At 45.7% G+C, this 12,039-nt stretch overlaps 1 protein-coding gene across 2 annotated transcripts in view; it reads right to left on the reverse strand.

The window, feature by feature from the left end:
• The window catches only part of LOC147901472 (phospholipid:diacylglycerol acyltransferase 1-like), a 37,540-nt gene that overhangs the window by 15,607 nt on the left and 9,894 nt on the right, over positions 1-12,039 (reverse strand). The gene's annotated exons all lie outside the window — the stretch shown is intronic.

Consider the following 12,039-nt stretch of genomic DNA (forward strand, 5'->3'; position numbering starts at 1 on the left):
AAGCATAACCCACCCCTTAAGGTGTGTTGATGGCAAGAATATCCATAGATATCGATCACTCTCATAATAGCATGAGAAGCCCCTTGATCTTGAGCATGAGGGGGAGCATCTGGAGTCATCTCCAGTATTACCTTGCTACTTTTGCTGTAGATGCTGCCTTGTTCTAGTAGATGCAGACTCATATGAAACAGAACCAATTGGTCATGAAGAGAATATCTTCCAAGGCAGCAAGAAAAGGATGAGAAGCTCTAGCTTCAACAAGCTCCAAGGAAAAGCTTCTCACTACAATTTTTTTACAGTTTGCATAAGTATGCCTGGAAAAACATGTCACATTTGGTTACACCACCATATTAGTTCTTACATTTTTATTATTTTACCATTGAGGTAATATTTTGAAGCTCTATTTGGCGTTGATGTTTCACATACACATGTTATGGATCTTGTGTGGAGGTTTCGTTGTTTAGGGAGTGAGGGCTTCATTGTAGGTGTGCCCGCCCAAGATAGTGGCAGCATTCGCCTGCAAACTATGCAGTCAGTTGGGGGCTGAGCCAGGGCATTTAGTCAGGGCACAAAGGCTGAGTAGGCTGATTAGGGCCTGGTAAGAGGGCCCAGTTAGGGTCGTTTAGGCCTGGTTCAGGGGCTGATGGGGCTCGCTATTGCCAGCTGGGTTGGCACCAAACAGGCCTGCCAACCACCCTGACCAGGGTCAGGTAATCCGACCAGACCAGATCAGGGCATCCTGATCCAACCAAGCCAACCCAGACCTGGTCAGGCCAAGTCGGCCAGGTCAGCAGCATTCCCACCTCTATAAATAAGGTCAATGTGCCCATCATTTGTACGGAGTGTAGGCTTAGTTTCCCGCCTACTGTTGGTGTCTTCTGAGGTACAGATCTGGGTGTTAAAGTTGGTCATCTCCTGTACATACTATAGGGAGTGAGGGCTTCATTGTGGGTGTGCCCGCCTGAGATAGTGGTAGAATTCTCCTGTAAATTATGCAATCAGTTGGAGGCTGAGCCAAGGCATAAAGGCTGAGTTTGTGGGCTGGTTAGGGCTTGAAAGAGGGTCCAGTTAGGTCTTGGTTGAGGGGCTGTTAGGGCTGGCTATTGCCAGCTGGGATGGGGCCAAACAGGCCTGCCAACCACCCTGACCAGGGTCCAGTCAAACCACCCTGACCAAGGTCGGGTAACCCAACCAGACAAGATCAGTTCAGCCAACCAAGCAAACCCAGACCTAGTCTGGTCAAGCCAGCAGAAAGAAGCCGACCACAGGTGGGTGAGTTGGCCCCTGGAGTGGGGTCATTGCCTGGTCAAGTCGTCCCTACTGGGTCGACCGTTTGAGCCCTAGAGCAGGTCTGCAATGTACAAACTGCAGTCAGCCTGCTGGGCGGTCGGGGGCAGACCAGCTCTTCCACTATATAAAGGGCATTGTGCCCTTTTCCTCGTCAGCCAGTTGAAGACATATAAGTTCCTTCATGAGCAAGCAGCTATATCAGGAGAAGGGGACAGTTTGGAAGAGCATAGCAGCCCTCTGAGATGCTAGAGAGGGCTGAGGTGCTGCAGGTGTGGGCCTCCTATCGTAACAGATTTGACCTACTTTTGTTGCAATATGTATTTGCTATTTTGGATGTCCATGTTACCATACATCTCTCTCAAGTTTGAGTTGCAAATGCCATTTAAGATTGCACCTGAGTGTGGATGTAGTCATTTTTAACCACTCTGACACTTTTCTTTTCTTTTTTAAATTAAGAGTGCACCAGAGTGTGGATGTAGTCATTTTTAACCACTCTGACACATATTTAACCACTTATCTACCAAAATGCCAAAAAGTTTACCTTAACCTGGCCTTATGTCTGCCCTTCAGCTCTGCTAGTACTCTTCCTGAATGACATGTACCCATTTTTCTCTCTTCCTATAGTCAAGTCAAAGTCATGGTGTGTCCATAGTGCTGGCTTTGTTGAAGTTGCTGTTCTTGGCTGCCTCCAAATTCCTTTCCTTCACACCACGCTCGCTCTTCCTTGTTAGCGAGCTGCTTCTTTGAACCACCTTCTCAAACTTCAAAATGAAAACTTCTGCATGAGAGACACACCCTCACTCAGCACACTTAGCAACCTTTGGCAAAAGCACTCAAACCACTCTTGCAAGTCCTCCATGAAGTACCCTCACACTGATATGAATGAGCTACCCTAGGCTTTGATACCATGAGAGAAGATGTGTACATGGAGGAGATTGAGAAGATAGAAAGAAAGATGGATTACCATCTTCGGGAGGCCTTGCGGGCCTATGAGATAAAAGTACAATCCAATGGTAACTCATACAAGCCACTGTGGGCTGAAGCAAACAGCTCGCTAAGACCCTTGCTATGCCATGAACGCTCAAACTCAAAAACTAGTACTCCCAAAGGCCCTTGCTGAGTGCTATGCTATGAAAGCTCAAACTCAAAAACTAGTACTCCCAAAGGGAAAAAGAAACTAGTACTCAAAAGATATAACCAGGTGCCATGGTGGCTCGCTAAGGCCCTTGCTGAGTGCTATGCTATGAAAGCTCAAACTCAGAAACTAGTACTCCCAAAGAGGGGGAAAAAAAACTAGTACTCAAGATATAACCAAGTGCAAAGGAGGCTCTCTTATGGGCTGCAAAAATGTCCCGAATCTGTAGCTGTAGGGTCATCTCTCGCTGTGGCAGGGGTCGTGGTCTCCATGATCTCTATATCCGGTAGGCATGTCAATAGCGACACCCCATCTCGGACAATCCGGTGTGAGTAGAGCTGGGATGGGCTAAACCTCCATTGTGCGTGCTCTGGTCAACCTCTGCATCATGTGTGGTCTCCATGCCCCTAGCTCTACCGTTTCATGCCATCTCTTACTGCTGATCCATGCTGTCCTCATGTCAGCTATCTTCTGCTCCTCTACCCCACTATATATCCTGGGACTCACTCGAAAGCATAAAAATATGTGACATGTCACTATTAGAAAAGTCATTGCCCCACCTGTGAGCCCCCGTTTTGAGGGGACAACAGGGCAGGAGACTATAGGGGGGTAGGGGAAGAAAAGGGCAGAGAACCCACCTGGCTTGAACCCGCACAGCAAGGGAGGTTGGCGCGGCTTTCTATGCGACTCATGGAGCACGTATTGGCGGGGCCTACCGACTGCATCAGCAGCCCATGTGCCCAGCACATGGGTCTATTTATAGGACTAGACCAAGCCGGCCATCCTGGTCAGTGGAGGGGCCCTTGAAGTCGGTACTCCAAGCAGAAGGCAAACCCCCTACTGGTCAGTTTTCTTCAGCCCAGCAATGGGCCTATAAAAGGCCCCCTCTCCCCCCCTCATTTCTCATCACCTGCACAGAAAGCCTTGCATAGGCAAGCGTGCAGGGAGAGGAGTAGGCTCAGCATCTTGGACAGCTTCACTTGGCTGTTGTACACGCTCATCTTTTGAGCTTTTGTCTGCCCACTATTGTGGAGGAATATATCTGAGTTTTTTTGCTATCTCTCTCTCCGTCTCTTTGTTGTTATGAGCTAGATCGGGAGTGAGGTGTGAGTGATTCTATTCTCTATTCTCCAACATGGTATCAGAGCAAGGTTTACAGCTCTAGATCAGATACCTCAGCAAGTAGGCGACTCCAATCGACACTCAGGTTTGCTGCGTGATCAAGTTCTCCACTGCAAATTCAGTTTTCAGTTTGCTGTTCTTTATTACAGCAAGAATGGAGAACAAGGATTCAGCCCCTTCTCTCCCTTCCTCCTCCTCCAGATTTCTCTCATTCACCATCCCGAGCTTCGGAGAGTCAGGGAAGCTAGACGGGTTGAACTACCCGATCTGGAAGGTGAAAATCCGGAGCCATTTAGTGGCTCGGAAGTTGTGGAAGTTGACAACGGGGATGGAGGCAAAGCCGGAAGATATGCTGGACAATAAGGGGAAGATTCTCATTCCAGTAGATGGTGAAGAGCTTGAGAATTGTGAAGAGAGAGATGCCCACAGGACCAAGCCTCTTACCTTCGAGGAGCTTGGCCCTTTACTATTGCAATAAGAGCCTCGGGAAAAACTGTTTACTCAATCGGACGAGAAGGCTCTAGTGGCAAGGGACAAGCCCGGCAAGGGTAAGTTCAAAGACTCCAAGAACAAAAGCAAGACCGAGGATGCACAGAAAAAGAGGTAGATGAAGTGCTTCTACTGTGAGAAGCTTGGTCATTCTGCTAAACAATGCCGCAAGAAGGCGGCGGATCTCAAGAAAGAGTCCAAGTCCAAGGAGGAGCTAAAGACTGAATCAGCAAACGTCACGATCAGCACTCTCTTCATCATCACTGAGTACTGCTCCGCTTATGCACTCAGTGAAGGAGAGAAAGGTTGATATGTGGACAGTGGAGCTTCAAAGCACAGGTCCAATAAGAAGTGGTTCAAACCATGGAAAGTACGCATAGCAATTCTAAGGTCACTGTGGGGGATAACCAGTCATGGGTGTTGGTAGTATTCCATTCATTACGATTGCAGGAAACGAGGAGCTGATTTCCGGTCTACTGTATGTACCGATCTTGTGCAAGAACCTTTTTGTCTGTCAATCAGATGGACAAGCACGATATGTTGGTCTTATTTTACAACAGCAAAGTCATTGTTGTTGGAAAAAGAGAGAGAGCTAGAGAGCTGAAACTTGTGCTTGCAATAGATGAAGTGAGTAGTACAAGAAGTGGGATAGGTTTTGTCTAAGTGACAAAGCCTTATCCTTCACTAATCGTAGTTAGTGAACTAATTGTGGTTAGGGGAAAAAACCTTTACAAATGAGGAAAAAGTGCCCCTAACCTACTTATTACATTACATTGGTCACTGCTAGAATATAATAATAATTCTAACACCCCCTGCAGTGCCAATGTCATGTACAAGGAAATGATCAATCACCAAAAGGAGATAAGTTCAGGGCACTGCGAAATGCCTCAAACTTGTCACGTGGAAGTGCTTTGGTGAAGATGTCTGCAACATTGTCATGTGTTGACACATAGATCATACTGATCTCTCCTGCATGCAACTTCTCTCTGACATACTGATAGTGAACCTCAATGTGCTTCGTGCGAGCATGAAACACAAGATTCTTTGCCACTGCTATAGCACTCTGACTATCAGTGGGAATCGGAGAAGGACCCTCCAATGAAAGATGAAGATCAGCAAACAAATGACGCAGCCAAACACATTCAACTGTCGCTGTGAAAGCCGCCCTGTACTCAACTTCACATGAGGAGGTAGCCACTGTAGACCGTTTCTTGCTCAACCAAGAAATGCAAGCATGTCCTAGAAAGAAACAATTCCCACTGGTGGACTGCCTAGTATCATAGTCTCCAACCCAATCTGAGTCACTGTAAGCATGCATTTGCAAGTCACCCCCCCTGGGAAACATCAAGCCAAAAGACTTTGTACCTTGCAAGTAACGGAAGATGCGTTTTACAGCCTGCCAATGCATAATCTTTGGGCTGTGCATATACCTGCTCACTTGAGAAACTGAAAACTGAATATCAGGTCGTGTATTGCAAAGATAAATGAGACATCCAACAGCCTCACTCTAGAGTGTGACATCAATTGATTCACCCGCATCATGCATTGTAAGCTTTAGCCCCGGCTCCATGGGAGTGGACATAGGCTTGCAATCATGCATGTTGAATCTGTCCAAGAGTTCTTGAACATACTTGGACTGAGACATAACAATGCCACGTTTCTCTTGAATAAACTGAATCCCCAAAAACAAGCCCAAGTCTGACACATCAAATGTAGCTTTCAATTGGGCTTTGAAATCTGCAATTACTTCCTCATTTGATCCGGTGAGCAGCCTGTCATCTACATAAAGAATGATGACTAAAAGATCCCCCCCATCCTTCTTGATGTAGAGGGTACTCTAAGTTGGACTATTGTGCAGCCCCTTGCTGGTTAGAAAGGCATCAATTTTGGCATACCATGCACGTGGGTCTTGTTTCAGCCCATACAAAGCTTTATTCAGCTTGCATACTTGATGTGCATTTCCTGATTATTTGACATAAACCTCTTCCAACAAGTCTCCATTAACGAAAGCTGTTTTAATGTCCAACTGATGAACATTCCATTCAAAATTTGCAGCCATGGCTGTAACGGACCTGATGGTGGTCATACTAGATGTAGGAGCAAAAGTCTCCTCATAATCTATGCCCTTTTTCTGAGCATATCCCTTTGCATCCAGCCTTGCCTTGTACCGATCAATGGACCCATTTGGCTTTCTTTTGACTTTGAAAACCCACCGTGTACCTATGGCATTCTTACCTGGTGGCAAATCCACAACATCCCAAGTCTGATTTTTATGAATGGACTGCAACTCATCGTGCATGGCATTCATCCAATGCACATTATCCTTTGCTTCTTCAAATGTCTCAGGCTCCTCCTCATCAAGAAGAGTACCTGCATAAGCTGATTCAACTGAATGAGCTCCCTCCATGTGCCTTACTGCACTACGAGTTCTGCCAGGCAATGGAGCTTCAAGCCTACTCTCCCTGAGAGTCTGAAGCAACTAATGCGGGACTGTTTTGGCTGCGTGTATGTCTTGAATTTTTTGCCTGACAACTTCATCCACACCCTGAGGTTGTACCAATTCAGCTGGGGGCTGAATCTATACTTGTGGAGCTGGTGGAGGTTGCTGTAAATTCTGAGTTTCAACGGGAGAACCTAGGAAGCATCCCCTCAAACACATCATCTGAAGAGGCCGGAATCTGAAATTCAGCATGTGTATGTGCAGAATTTTCAAAGAATATAACAACTCTACTAACAAAAATCTTACGTGTAGCAGGATTGTAGAGACAATAGCCTTTGCTTTGTGAGCTATATCCCACAAAAATGCATTTGTGTGCCTTATCTAACAACTTGTGTCTGAACTCCACAGGCACGTGGGCATATGCAACACAGCCAAAAACTCTCAAATGGTCCACTGAAGGCTTTCCCCCATGCCATGCCTCATAGGGAGTGATTGTCTTCAAAGCCTTTATAGGAGCCCGATTTAAAATATAGTTGGCACACATGAGGCCTTCCAACCAAAACCTATGAGGCAACTTCTTACTTGTAAGCATGCATCTATCCATTTCCATGGCGGTGCGATTCTTCCGTTCAGCTTTGCCATTCTATTGAGGTGTAAGCCTCACTATAAGCTGATGCATAATGCCTTTTTCTTTCAGAAATGTCTCAAATTCATGAGACATATACTCCCCCCCTTGATCTGTGCGAAGTGTCTGCACCTTGAGTCCTGTCTCATTCTCAACCATAGCCACAAAGTGTTTGAAATGCATAAACACTTTTGATTTTGCCTTGAGACCATAGACCCAAGTGTAGTTGGTAAGGTCATCTATGAATGTAACAAAATAGAGATAACCCCCAAAAGCAGGTGTCCTCATGGGACCACAGACATCGCTGTGAATAAGCTGTAATTTCCTTGTAGCTTTTACTGAACCATCCTTTTTGAAGGGAAGCCTATGCATTTTGCCAAGAATGCAACCTTTACATGCATGAGGAGGAGGCGACTCCAAAGGAGATAATGCATCAACCATATCATGCCTCTGAAGTGTCATTAAGCTGCCATAGCTCATGTGCCCATACCTGGCATGCCATAACTCTGCATTCTGCATCGCAACAGTGGGGTGCTAACTGATAATGCAAGATGGGATCTTTTTTCATATAAATCAAGCTGAAAAAGACCCCGATACAAAGTGCCAGACAACCTCAAAGCATAGTCATTTTCTTTGTCTCTGACTGCACACTTGTCATCATCAAAAACAACCTGAAATCCTCCTCTATTGAGAGAGGACACTGAAAGCAAATTCTTCTTAATGCCTGGCACAAAGAGTACATCTGAAATTCTGAAATCTGTGCCATCAGTGAATGTGAGAATAATGTCTCCCACTCCACACACTGAATAAGAAGAATTATTTGCACAAGTCACCTTCTTCTTGGTGGGTGAAGAATACAGAGTCACAAACAGACTTTTCTTGGATATGATGTGCTTTGAAGCACCACTATCAAAATACCAAGTATGTAGTGTCTCATCAAAACTTTGTAACTGCAAGTTAAGAAAGCATATAGATCATCGTCATTAGTGGCTGTAGTATCTGAACTACCCACTGCAAAATCAGAAGTGCAAGATAGAAAGGCATAGTGCTCTTTAACCAAGTTGGCTGCAACATCTCCTCCATCATGAGAATGTGGAACTAATGCATCTGACACAGCCATACCGGAATCCCTTTTCTTCTCTTTGGCTATGCGTTTCTTGCACTCTCCAATATAATGACCTGGCTTCTTGCAATAATGATAGATGCCCTTCTTTTTCTGCTTATTTGTGTCACCATGTGCCTTATAAGAGGGTTGTCCAGAATCAGCTTTATGCTGATGTGTGGGCTGATTGGCATGTGGCTTATGCTGCCCTTTACCCTTGGGTTTGAACTTGGAGAGCATAGCATGCTCGCCAACCCGGGTTGCCATATTTCTACGTGTTTGTTCCTCCTGCAACAGAAGTCCTACCAACTCATGAAAGGGGAGAGGATTGCTGCCCTCCCTCAATGACAGATTCAGCGATGTGTGGAAACCGAGATAGGACTCTGGAAGAGAGTTCAAAGTGGTGGTGATCATCTCTAAATGCGGAATGACTTCATCAATATTCAGCAATTGTTCCCTGAGGTCCTGAAGCTTTGCGAGGTGAGAATTCATGAAATCTCCCTCTTCCATATTTGTATGAGAAAGTTATCGCTTCAAAAAGGAAACCCTGGCATCATTTCTTGCTGCAAACATACTTTCAAGTATCTCCCAAGCTGCCATAGATGTCTTGCATGACCGAATATGAGGTATAATGAACCTCTTGACAAAAAGAGAAATTACTGAAAGAGCTTGTGCATCTCTACAGTCCCATCTTTTCTGCTCTGTTGTGGGAGCTCCTGGAGCGGCTGCTCCAATCACTTGTGCTGTATTTGTATCTCTTCCCCTGCCTCCAACAGTAGGAGTGGCAGGTATAGGCGTTGTATCTGGTCTTTCTTCATCTCCATCGACATAATCCCAAAGATGTCTGCCAACCAAGATATTGCGAACCATGAAACTCCACAAGGAGTGGTTGGTGCCATCCAACTTATCCTCCTGTGTGAGAACCCCGAACACCTCATTTGAGTTGTTCTAAGCCATTTGCACTAGATAATCTCAAAAAATACAGCAAACTGACCAAGTGAAATCCCTTCCTGGGATATGAAATGCACAAGTAAAATCTGCAAAGAAAAATATGCCCAAAGTGACAAATACTGTCACAACTTGTCAAAGGCTCAAAATGCACCACAAAGCTCTACTCAATGCCCAAAAATCTGCAAATAGAATCTGCAAAAAGTGGCAAAAGTCTGCAATTTTACTCGTACTGAGTCCAACACTGTTTGCAAACTTCCACAATGCTCTTTTATCTGCAAAATTGCAACTCAAATGCAAAAGCCCCAATTTCTTGTGGGAGATTGCATACAAAAGAGGGCAAATGGTCAAAAGAGGGCAAATGGTCTGAAAGCCCCAACTGTTGCACAAATTTCACTCTGCCTGCAAAAGCCCCAAATTTCACTGCAAAATTGCAGTGTAATTGCAAAAGCCCCAATTTCATGGACAACCTGCAAACCAACTACAATGTCTATCCACAAATACGGAATGCCCCAAATTTTTGCAAGATCTAAGCCAAAAAATGGCTATCTGCAAACAATGCATGCCAAAAAAAAACAAAATTGCTAGAATACCTACAAGGATAGAGCTTGCACAGAAGGTTCTGCAACAGAAGTGTATGGAAGGTACACGCTCTGCCCTGTACGGATCCCACAGAACTTGTACGGACGTACGCAAGGAGTACAAAAGTACGGACGACATGTGTACATATGTACGGCCGATGTTACGGAGTGTGCGGAACCTGTACGGCGACTACGGAAGGTACGAAACCTATACGGCGCTTGATGTATGGCAGTACGGACGAGCGTACGACAGATGTACGGACAGCAGCGCAAGAGAAACGTGCCGACGAGTACGGAAGAAGTAATGCATGTAGTACGTGCATTGTACGGATGGAGAACTGTACGGACGGAGAACTGTACGGACGACCAGCTGCTGACGACGAGCAAGAAGAGCAGGGAGCTTGCGAGCAAGGAAGCTAGGAGCAAGGTGCAGGTCCAGGAAGCAGTGTCTGCTCTGATACCAAATGTTAGAAAAAGAGAGAGAGCTAGAGAGCTGCCCATTGTGCTTGCAGTAGATGAAGTGAGTAGTACAAGAAGTGGGATAGGTTTTGTCTAAGTGACAAAACCTTATCCTTCACTAACCGTAGTTAGTGAACTAACTATGGTTATGGGAAAAAACCTCTACAAATGAGGGAAAAGTGCCCCTAACCTACTTATTACATTACATTGGTCACTGCTAGAATATAATAATAATTCTAACAATTGTCACATCCAAGGCAAACGAACGAGTGGTGGCTAAAGGTGTCAAGGAGCATGGGCTATATCGGCTCTACGCTCTCTTGGTCACGGGGACCATGGCAGATCCTAATTGTGGCATGAACGGTCCGGTCACGTTAACTATGGCACTCTCGCCGAGATGCAGAAGACAAAGATGATGGATGGACTTCCACCAATTGCAGGCAATGATCGTGTTTGCAGGGCTTGCGTGGAAGGCAAGCAACACAGGGACAAGTTCCCATAGAAGGCCTCATCACAGGCCAAGAAGCCACTCGAGTTGGTTCACACCGACATCTGCGGCCCAATGTCAACAAATTCATTCGCAAGATCGCGGTATTCTCTTTTATTTGTGGATGATTTCAGTCGCATGACATGGGTATTTTGCCTAGCCAAGAAGTCTCACGGTTATGAGAAATTCAAAGACTGGAAGACCCAGGTAGAGAAGGAAAGCGAGGAGGTAATCAAAGCCTTCCGCACCGGCAGAGGGGGGGAGTACACTTCTACCGAGTTCAATGGATTCTGCAAGAAGCACGGGATCAAGAGACAGCTCGCACATCTCAGCAGAATGGAGTTGCTGAGAGGAAGCACAGACCGGCACAAAGACAAGGTTGACCATGTTGCAAGGGAGAAATCTCTCGAAAGCTTACTGGGGTGTAGCCGTGAACACTGCAGTTCACATCCTCAACAAAACCAAGACCAAGGTTGTCGATGACAAGACTCCATATGAAGCTTACTATGGTAAGAAGCCCACAATATCTCATTTACGGGTTTTCGGTTCTAAAGCATTTGTGCATGTGCATAAAGATGAGCGGACAAAGCTTGATTCCCATAGCCAAAGATGTATCTTTGTGGGACACAGTGAAGAATCCAAGGCCTATCGCCTTTTTGACCCGGAAAAGAAGAAGATCCTTATCAGTCGGGAAGTGATCTTTGAGGAGACCGAGCCACAGCCTACAGAAGAGGTTCCTGAACTTCTGACATTACCCCCACCCAAGGTCACCATCCAAGAGGTGGAGCCAACTAAAGACCCCGAGGAGGAGAAGGAGCATGCCATTCCAGAGCCAGCTCCCAAGTCTACTCCATCAAAAGCACCTCCATCAGGAAGAAGCTACCTCAATGGTATTTAAAGACTTTACCAGACTCACGGGTCACGGACATTCCCGAGAGCAGTTTCGGAGCGTAGCGGTCTAAACAAAACATGAAGACTCCCTTCGTGAACTACGCTTTGGTGGCTCAACTTATAGAGCCCCGTTCTTTCTAGGAAGCGAAGGATCTTCCTGAATAGCAAGAAGCCATGCAGGCAAAGATGGATGCCATTTTGAAAAAAGAAACCTCAGATTTAGTGCCCAAACCAACCAAACGGAAGGTCATTGGAACTAAATGGGTGTACAAGCTTAAGTTCAAGTCAGATGGGAGCTTGGGCAAGTACAAAGCAAAATTGGTGGTGAAAGGCTATGCACAGTCAGAAGGACTTGACTTTAACGAGACCTTCACTATTCGTACAGTCATTGCCTTGGCTACTCATCATAGTTGGCCTATTTTTCAGATGGACGTCAAGTCTACATTTTTTAATGGTACGCTGGAGAAGGA

This window comes from Dipteris shenzhenensis, chromosome 5, assembly GCF_047967505.1.
Source record: "Dipteris shenzhenensis isolate YYH24624 ecotype China chromosome 5, Dip_SZ_1.0, whole genome shotgun sequence".
NCBI lineage: Eukaryota > Viridiplantae > Streptophyta > Polypodiopsida > Gleicheniales > Dipteridaceae > Dipteris > Dipteris shenzhenensis.